Here is a 10,297-nt window from a genome sequence, read left to right on the forward strand (position 1 = left end):
ACTATGGGACTTAATCTGAGGTCATCAGTCCCCTAGAACTTAGAACTACTTAAACCTAACTAACCGAAGGACATCACACACATCCATGACCGAGGCAGGATTCGAACCTGCGATCGTAGCTGTCGCGCAGTTCCAGACTGAAGCGCTTAGAACCGCTCGGCCACATCGGCCGGCCGACAGGCTTCACTGGCTGTAGATATGGAGGAAGGGGCATGTTGCCAGCATACCGCACTCCCGGCCGTTGTCAGTTTTGGTGACCGGAGCCGCTACTTCTCAGTCAGATAGCTCCTCAAGCGGCCTCACAAGGGCTGAGTGCACACCACTCGCCAACAGCTCTCGGCACACCCTAACGGTCACCCATCCACGTGCTAGCCGAGCGCGACAGCGCTTAACTTCGGTGATCTGACGAGAACCGGTGTTACCACTGCGGCTAGGCCGTTTGCCGTATACAATAATATAAGCAATAGCACCCCAGTAAACATGCGTCGTCAAACGTGCCGTTTGCGAAGTAATAATGTACGGTAGTCACTCACTTCAGTATGAAATGTTGACCTGTTTGTTGTGGTCTTCAGTCCAGAGACTGGTTTGATGCAGCTCTCCATGCTACTCTATCCTGTGCAAGCTTCTTCATCTCCGAGTAACTACTGCAACCTACGTCCTTCGGAATCTCCTTGGTGTATTCATCTCTTGGTCTCCGTCTACGATTTTTACCCTCCAGGCTTCCCTCCATCACTAAATTGGTCATCCCTTGATGCTGCAGAACATGTCCTACTAACCGATCCCTTCTTATAGTCAAGTTGTGCCACAAATTCCTCTTCTCCTCGATCCTATTCACTACCTCCTCATTAGTTACGTGGTCTACCCATCTAATCTTCAGCATTCTTCTGTAGCACCACATTTCGAAAGCGTCTATTCACTTCTTTACTAAACTATTTTTCGTCCATGTTTCAGATCCATACATGACCTAGTTAGGAAAAATGTGCATGAAATGGAAATTTTTCGATTGAGCTATGTAACTGGGCTCAATTTTCACCCATGACGCATATCTGGAGAATATTCTAGATGCAGAACACACAACCGGAACACTCTGCTATCGTGAAAGACAACATCTTACAGGCTGGTATTGTGGAAGATGGTCTGATAGAGCAGGGTATGCACCTTGGCCAGCAAGATCACGTGGCCTGAATTCTCTGGATTTTTCTGTCTGTGATCATCTCAGAAGTGAGGTACAGAGCTTCCGTTGATGCGGCTGGTGCGGGAATGCTCTACATCAGGGCTTCCCAACCTTTTCAGCTGGCGGACCCCTCTTCAGTCGAAAATCGACAGCGAACCCCTCGTCAGTCATGAGCACAGTAACTTTAAATTTCAGAGCGAAACGCATGGGAACTGAAAACTTCTTAATGCACGTGCCATGTTCCCAATTCGTCTAGCATGCAACAAACAATATCATTAACACACGGCTTTATGAGATTTTCTGCAATGGTACGAGCTTTGCCTGTTTTGCCACTCGATAACTAACCAAGAAAGAAGCTTTTAACGAATTTTTATTAATTGTATTTGTATGAGTTTTCATGCAATGCTGAGAAGCAGCTAGTTCAGCACTCTTCCTTTTGAAAAAATCGATGTCTTTAGCCTCGAAATCCAGGTGAGTACCTTCAAAAAGACGGCGCAATTTAACTGGAACCATTGAACTGTTCGGAAGGACTCGCGCACAAATTACACACTGAGCTTTGCCCTTCTTTGTCTCCATAAAGCCCATTTCTAAATAGGTTTCGTTATACTTACGCTTCTTGGTTATTCCTCTTCCACAGGATATTGCAACCACTGGAGTACTTGCAGAGTTTTCACATAATAAATCCGACAAAGCCTGCTCCGCGCATGCGTACAAGGTTTCAGCGCATCTAGTGCCGTGAGCCGGCGCACAAACGACCCCCGTATTGTTGCGAAACTGTCGATCAGAGAAGCCGCGTTCTCCGGCACTAAACGGTGTATGCGTTCTCACTTAGGAACCGCAAAGGCTGCTTGGGAATACGAACTGAAGTAAAAGTACACATGCTTTTCACACGAAAAACAAATGATGAATTTAATTTTCACATTTTTATTCAAATATTTTACTCGTTTTTTTACACGGTTTAGTGAAATGTGGCCGCGAACCCCTTAGAAAGAGCCGGTGAGCCCCTAAGGGGTCCGCGGACCACACGTTGGGAAGCCCTGCTCTACACCTTTCGTAATTCACCATAGCGACGAGCGCTGTATTGCATCCAAATGTGCAGCATTCAAGTGGAACACGTTCTTCAACATGTACGAATGTACAGCCATCCAACGTGCTGTTGTAGGACAAGGACCGTGTGAAGTAAGAAGTGTGCGTGTGTGTGTGTGTTTGTGTGTGTGCGTGTGTGTGTGTCTGTGTGTGTGTGTGTGTGTGTTTGTGCTAACTCAGCGGACTGAATGACGTTCCGAATACCTTTTACACTGTCCAATGCACCCATAGCGCGCACCAGAGGACCCATGCATATTGGAACTTTTCTGATTCTGGTATCGCATATCTCCACGCGTGCCACTTTTCGATATCAATTATGATACGCTCTGTATATTCTCAATAGGCTGATGGAAAAGAAAGCCCCCCAGAAGAGGTGTCCAACATCATCGAAACGTTATTTGCATCTTATACCGGTTATATAATATACTGGATGTTAATGAATTAGCCTTTAATTGTGAAAAAGGTGAATAACTTACAAAAACGTTTAATACAACACTGAATGCAGTATACCTTGAAGTTTTATTTACCAATGTTAATTGTAGATACCTTTTGTAACACGACAAATATCCCATCTGTAATCAGTTTCCTGCCAAATCCTACGAACCAACTGCTTGTGTTATCCGTTGTCGCAGTTCGTCGACTTTCTCGGAAGCGGAGGAACAAACATTCATGTATATAATGTAACCCCATACACAAAAGTCGGTTGGGGTTGAATCAGGTGATTGTGGTGGTCAGGATATTGTTTCACCATGGTCAATCCAAATCGGCTCATTCTTACGGAGATACGCGACAACGTCACGACGATAATGTGGTAGCGCGAAATCTTCATGGAAAATGAATTCTGTGTCCACATCGTGTTGCAATTGAGGCATTAGACAATGTTCACGCATGTCCAGGTGCGATATGCCAGTTACGACTTGGCAAAAAAGAAAGTACCATAAATCTTTTACAGCTTACAGCGCGAAAAACATTTACCTTAGGCAAGTCCCGTACATGGTCGATTGCGTGATGTAATCCGAACATTATGCCGATTCACTTTACCGCAGGTATGGAAGGTGACTTCGTCACTGAAGATACTTTTATTAAGAATGTTAAACATTTCTACACAACACTCAGTTCGCCTTTCTTTGCACTTTCTCTTAAAGTTTGCAACGGTTCTAATCTGCAGCGTTTGAATGACGAGCGTTCCCGTAGTAATATCCACAGTGTAACACTATGCATAGTTAACTCTAAACTGCAACGTCTCGTTGATTTGTCCAGTCTACGAATGTAAAAAAGACTGGCGAAATTGTTCAATGTCTGCGTGAGAGATCGCTGGCCGATCCAGACCCAGCTTCCTATGTGATCCACAGGCAATTCCAGTGAAACAGTTGTACCAGTTAAATTAACAGCTTGGATTTGAGATGCTGACTTATGATATTTAGCCCTGAATGATATCTCAACCGTGGTAGCGGATTAGTTTGAGGAAACCATAAACAGCACTGCACACACTATGCACCGTTATACGACTCCATGATGACTGCTGGATTAACTCAAGTCGTACATGCCGCATGCCATATACAGTGGCCGTTGGAAATTGACAGTGTTAGGCTGAAATAAAACTCTAAAATACACAGTATTAGTGCTGTATCAAACATTTCTGTGAAGTTATTTGCCCTTTAGACAATTAAAGGTTACTTCTGCTTAACTAACGCATAAATGCCCTGTATACGATTTGACCACCTAGAAAAAGCGTTTGACAATGTAGAGTGCATGGGACATATTAGAATGGATCATAGGAAATAGACAGAGTGCTAAAATTACACAACTGTACAACTTGAAGACAGTGGCGGACAATCACTTTTTACAAATTTGTTTTTATTGTTGTTGCCACCGTATGAGTGATGTCTTTTTACAGTGCCTGATGACTGTCGTTTCAATCGAAACTGGTTGCAACAAAGCCTTGTTTTATCAGTAGGTTGTTACATAAAAATGACTTCCACAAAATTTTTACAAGCTACAGGGCACTACCTCCATATTACGACAACTTGCTTAATATCGGGTTGGTCCACCTATCGAACACAACACCACAGTGATTCTGTGTGATATGGATTCGACAAATCCACGGTAGGGTTAGAGAAGTATGTAGCATCACTTGTCTACGTACAGGTCATGCATTTCCCATAAATTACAGGCCAGTGGCTTGTCCACCGACGGAAAAAATCGCAACGCCAAAAATTGGTTAATGTACGGTAGTGAGATTTCGGGAATACATTAATCTAGGTAACATATTTAAGTGATTAACACTGCAAAAGTGAAGGTTAATGTAAGGGCGAAATACTGGTACAATAATAACCAGTCTAATCGCCAGAATGTTGAATTCGAGCATGGTTCAAATGGCTCCAAGCACTGAGGTCACCACTCCCCAAGACTTAGAGCTACTTAAACCTGATTAACCTACGTACATCACACACAACCATGCCCGAGGCAGGATTCGAAGCTGCGACCGCAGTAGTAGTAGTAGTAGTTTATTCATGCAGTGACAGTGTACATTGTATGGATTTCGTCAACGAACATAGTGTAACAAAATAAGAAGAGTGTACAATTTCCTACATAATACAATGGTTCATTGCACCCATCACAATATTTTTGGGCAATACACCTTTGATTACTGTAACAATATAAAAGTATTACAAGGCTCTTTACACGAAGTTCATTAAAAGTAAATAACTGACTTAACGCTTTTGTTCGGGGCCTTTTACATGAAATACTTTACAAGTAAATAATTGATTTAATACTTTTGTTTAGAAAAATTAACATTGAGTCTCTGTCAAGCATTTGGTTTATAGTACTATTAACATATAGTAAATGAATGTAGTTACTTGCTACAAGGTTACTGCAGATATTCATTTATACTACAATAGCAGTTGGTCATTAAGAATTTAAATACAGGGCTATTACAAATGATTGAAGCGATTTCATAAATTCACTGTAGCTCCATTCATTGACATATGGTCACGAAACACTACAGATACGTAGAAAAACTCATAAAGTTTTGTTCGACTGAAGCCGCACTTCAGGTTTCTGCCGCCAGAGCGCTCGAGAGCGCAGTGAGACAAAATGGCGACAGGAGCCGAGAAAGTGTATGTCGTGCTTGAAACGCACTCACATCAGTCAGTCATAACAGTGCAATGACACTTCAGGACGAAGTTCAACAAAGATCCACCAACTGCTAACTCCATTCGGCGATGGTATGCGCAGTTTAAAGCTTCTGGATGCCTCTGTAAGGGGAAATCAACGGGTCGGCCTGCAGTGAGCGAAGAAATCGTTGAACGCGTGCGGGCAAGTTTCACGCATAGTGATGTGAAAGATTCAGTGTTTAAACCTCCTCTACCAAGAAACGTGCCAGAACTGCGAGCTCGCATCAACAATGCTTTCGAACTCATTGATGGGGACATGCTGCGCCGAGTGTGAGAGGAACTTGATTATCGGCTTGATGTCTGCCAAATCACTAAAGGGGCATATATCGAACATTTGTGAATGCCTAAAAAAACTTTTTGAGTTTTTGTATGTGTGTGCAAAGCATTGTGAAAATATCTCAAATAATAAAGTTATTGTAGAGCTGTGAAATCGCTTCAATCATTTGTAATAACCCTGTATTGCTTCCTTGAATGTAGACAATGTTTTTATTTCTTTTAGCTGAGTTAGAAGTTTTTTTGTACAAAATAATACCGTGAATGTTGGTTTGTTTTTGTGTTAAAGCCTTGTATACTCTTTTTACGTGGATGTCTTTGCACATTCTTGTATTGTACGAGTGAAGATATGAGTTGGTTTTATAATTATCAGTGTGCACTTTTATATTAACAACACTTTTTTATACAGAGGCAGAGGTGTTGAAATAACTGTTTGGAAGGTGTTAGCCTTTTACTGTTTGAAATTCTTCTAACAGATCGTTTTTGTAAGGTGAAGATGGTTTTCATCTTTGCGTCATTGTGACCCCAGAGGGTTAGGCCACAGGTGATAGCAGAATGGATGCAAGCAAAGTAGACAGTTCTGCTTCACCTCTACTACACACAGTACTAATTATGCGTAATGCAAAACAAGTAGAGCTTAACTTGTTAGTGAGGCAGAGAATGTGGGCTTTCCAGTCCAGATTTTCATCAATTGGCACACCTAAGAAATTTGTGGCGGCTACCCTTTCAATTTGTTTATTTTGAATTTTGAGGTTCACATCAATACGAGGCTTTATTTTCCTGTAATGTATATAACTAGCAGCAGCGCGGTCCCGGATTGAAAATGCGAATGTGCAAACGTGCTTACATTGGGTTGTACAGTGCCAGATGTCAGTTTATGGGATGAAGTACCATGCCTGTTGCACTTTGTGGGTCAATACAAGGACGGTTATTGTTGGTTACGGATGAAGCTGGAGTTGTCGTCCGATGATGTCCCACATGTGCTCGACTGGAGACACACTCTGTACAGCATGTTGGGCTACAACAACGGTATGTGGGCGAGCGTTATCCTTTTGTAAAACACCTCTTGGAATGCTCTTCATGAATGGTAGCACAACAAATAGTGCCAACAGACTGATCAAATTTGCCGTCAGGGTGTGTAGGATAAGCACGAGAGCGCTCCTGCTGTCGTACGAAATCGCAAGCCAGAGCGTAGCTGCAGGTTTAAGTCAAGTGTGTCCAGTACACAGAGAGGCTGGTTGCAGGTGCTCAACTGGCCTCTGTGTGACGAACACACGGCCGTCACTGGCAATGAGGCAGGACCAGATTTCATCAGAAAACACAACGGACCTCCACACTGCCCTCCAATGTGCTCTCGCTTGACACCACTGAAGTTGCAATCGGCCGCAGTTTGGGGTCAGTGAAATGCACCCTGCAGGGCGTCTGGCTCGGAGCTGTCCTTGAAGTAACTGGTTCTTTCTATAACTGTGGTGCCAACTGCTGCTCAAATTGCTCTTGCGGATGCAGTGCAATGCACCAAAGCCATACACAGAACATGATTGCCTAGCCTCTCGATGGTGCCACGTGGTCGTCTGGAGCCCACACTTCGTGTGGCCGTATATTCTCGTGACCAGTGCTGCCAGCGATCATGTACAGTGGCTATATTCCTGCCACGTCCCTTTTCAGTGTCGCGCAAGGAACATCCCTCTTCTCGTAGCCCTACCACACGACGACGGTGAAACTCAGTGAGGTGTTGATAACGGCTTCTTTGTAGCCTCAAAGGCATTCTTGACTAACATCAACTCACCACATCTCGAAGGTAACTAACGCTCACGACCATTGCAGCGTGTATATAAAGCAAACCTGATTTGCATTCTCATAGTGGTGCTACATTTATAGACTTAGAGAAGGCTTTTGACAATGTTAACTGGTATACTCACTTTCAAATTCGGAAGGTCGCAGGGGTAAAATACAGGGAGGGAAAGGCTATTAACAATTTGTACAGAAACCAGATGGCAGTTATAAGAGTCGAGGGGCATGAAATGGAAGCAGCGGTTGGTAAGGGAGTCAGACAGTGTTGTAGCCTATCCCCGATGTTATTCAATCTGTATATTGAGCAAGTGGTAAAGGAAACAAAAGAAGAATTCGGAGTAGGAATTAAAATCCAGGGAGAAGAAATAAAAACTTTGAGGTTCGCCGATGACATTGTAACTCTGTCAGAGACAGCACAGGACCTAGTGGAGCAGCTGAAAGGAGGATATAAGATGAACATCAACAAAAGCAAAACGAGGATACTGGAATGTAGTCGAATTAAATCGGGTGATGCTGAGGGTATTAGATTAGGAAATGAGACGCTTAAAGTAGTAAATGAGTTTTGCTATTTGGGGAGCAAAATAACTGATGATGGTCGAAGTAGAGAGGATATTAAATGTAGACTGGCAATAGCAAGAAAAGCGTTTCTGAAGAAGAGAAATTTGTTAACATCGAGTATAAATTTAAGTTCAGGAAGTCGTTTCTGAAAATATTTGTTTGGAGTGTAGCCATGTACGGAAGTGAAACATGGACAATAAATATTTTGGACAAGAAAAGAATAGAAGCTTTCGAAATGTGGTGCAACAGAAAAATGCTGAAGATCAGATGGGCAGAACACACAACTAATGAGGAAGTATTGAATAGGATTGGGGAGAAGAGGAGTTTGTGGCACACTTTGACTAGAAGAAGGGACCGGTTGGTAGGACATGTTCTGAGGCATCAAGCGATCATCAATTTAGTACTGGAGAGCAGTATGGAAGGTAAAAATCGTAGAGGGAGATCAAGAGATGAATACACTAAGCAGATTCAGAAGGATGTAGGTTGCAGTAAGTACTGGGAGATGAAGATGCTTGCACTGGATATAGTAGCGTGGAGAGCTGCATCAAACCAGTCACAGGACTGAAGACCACAAAAAGAACAGTGGTGCTACTGGGGCCACACCTACGCGACAAGTGCGAAATTGGAATAGGTATCTTCTTTAAAATTTAGAAACACGTCTACCAACTCTTGTTTATGTTGCGCAACTATCTTTGTGTTTCGATTTCTTGTTTTTTTGTTTTTTCGTCAATGTATATTTCCTTTCGCCCTCAAATGAGCACGTGAACCATTACTTACCACTAGCTTTCTTGTACTTCTTATCCTTCCAAAACTCCCTCACCCTTCACTTTGGAGCTGTTTTCTTTCTTGCATCCATGCTTTTTCTAAGTTTCAGATTCCTGCCTGTTGGGTTCTTGGATATGAGGTTATTTGTAACGTTTTTCTGCCTCTATGTTGTCCGTGTAGTTGCCAGTGGGTCAATTCTGTTTTCTGTGAGGTCAGTTTGACTGTCTACCAGCCAACATATTTTCGATTTAGAAATTAGAAGGAAGGTCAGCGTTGGCCCTAATATTGATGGTTTACTGACAGCAAAATCGATTTTCAGTCACAGTAACCAAAGCTGTGAAACGATCACAATAACAATAATTATTGTGATCGTTTCATAGCTGATAATAACTTGACACCAGTGCCTATGAGTTTAATTTGTACACCACAGCACTCACGATGATCGCTATGTGATTGAAAATCTATTTTGCTGTCAATAAACCATCAATATTATGGCCAACGCTGACCTTCCTTCTAATTTCAAGTATATGGTCGTTGTGCACACAGCACTCTATGGAGTCACCAATCAATATGTTGGATTGTCGGGTTCCGATGTAAATGTGGAAGATTTTCTCCATCAAGGAGAGTCGTCCAACCGTGCTACATGACCGTAAAATTTCATGCTTTTCCGCGCAGGTGAGGTGAACCGTTCAGTCAGTGAATACAGTTCTTCTGAGCTTCTGCGTATCCAGATACCGTCTTGAATTGTGGATCCAGATAGTTTTCTCAATACCTGTCATTCAATCATCTCGTTGTCTTTGACGTTCTTAGTTAACGGTCTTCGTTGCGTAGATTGCTTCTGTAAGAACGACTGTGACAAACTTTGGCTTTGATGGGCAGTGATTTCTTGTTATACGTATTTCAGTAAATTTTGCAGACTCCACGCAATTTTCCTGCGGGTGTTTTGTGAGACACTGTTTCGTTGCTAGTATTTCACCTAGGAAACTGATGTACGTAAGATGAGTGATGTTGCCATTCTCGGTTCCAAGTACGGCAAGAAAGGAAGAATGAATTGATTGTTGATGTTAATAACGACCATCCTCCTTTACCTCTTCTGCATTACTGCAGATGACGTGTCACTGAGCACATTTGTTCTGTACATACAGTACACGTGAGGCGCCTAGTTGTTTCCACTGCACTTTGTGGAATACGAATGTTCTGTTATACTTCACTAACCTGTTGTCTTCAAGTTGATGTCCCCAGCGCAGTAAACAACACGCAGGTCGTAGGTTCTGTATCTTGAGGCTGAAACTGACTTTTAGCGAGGTTCTGTTCTGAAATAATGTATCACTTCATTGGGATGCCACTCGCGTATTTTAATATAGCCACAAGAGAAGACTACATGATCTTAATACAACACCTTCTGATACAGCAAAGTACATGATCAAACACAATGTTTACGAAAATGTATCTTTACACTAATTGTGGCAGA

The 10,297-nt window shown here is 42.6% G+C and overlaps 1 pseudogene; it reads right to left on the reverse strand.

Moving 5' to 3' along the window:
- Positions 1 to 324: 324 nt before the first annotated feature.
- Positions 325 to 443, reverse strand: LOC126098297 (5S ribosomal RNA; annotated as a pseudogene).
- Positions 444 to 10,297: the final 9,854 nt, after the last annotated feature.

This window comes from Schistocerca cancellata, chromosome 1 (genome assembly GCF_023864275.1).
Source record: "Schistocerca cancellata isolate TAMUIC-IGC-003103 chromosome 1, iqSchCanc2.1, whole genome shotgun sequence".
In the NCBI taxonomy this organism is placed as follows: Eukaryota; Metazoa; Arthropoda; class Insecta; order Orthoptera; family Acrididae; genus Schistocerca; species Schistocerca cancellata.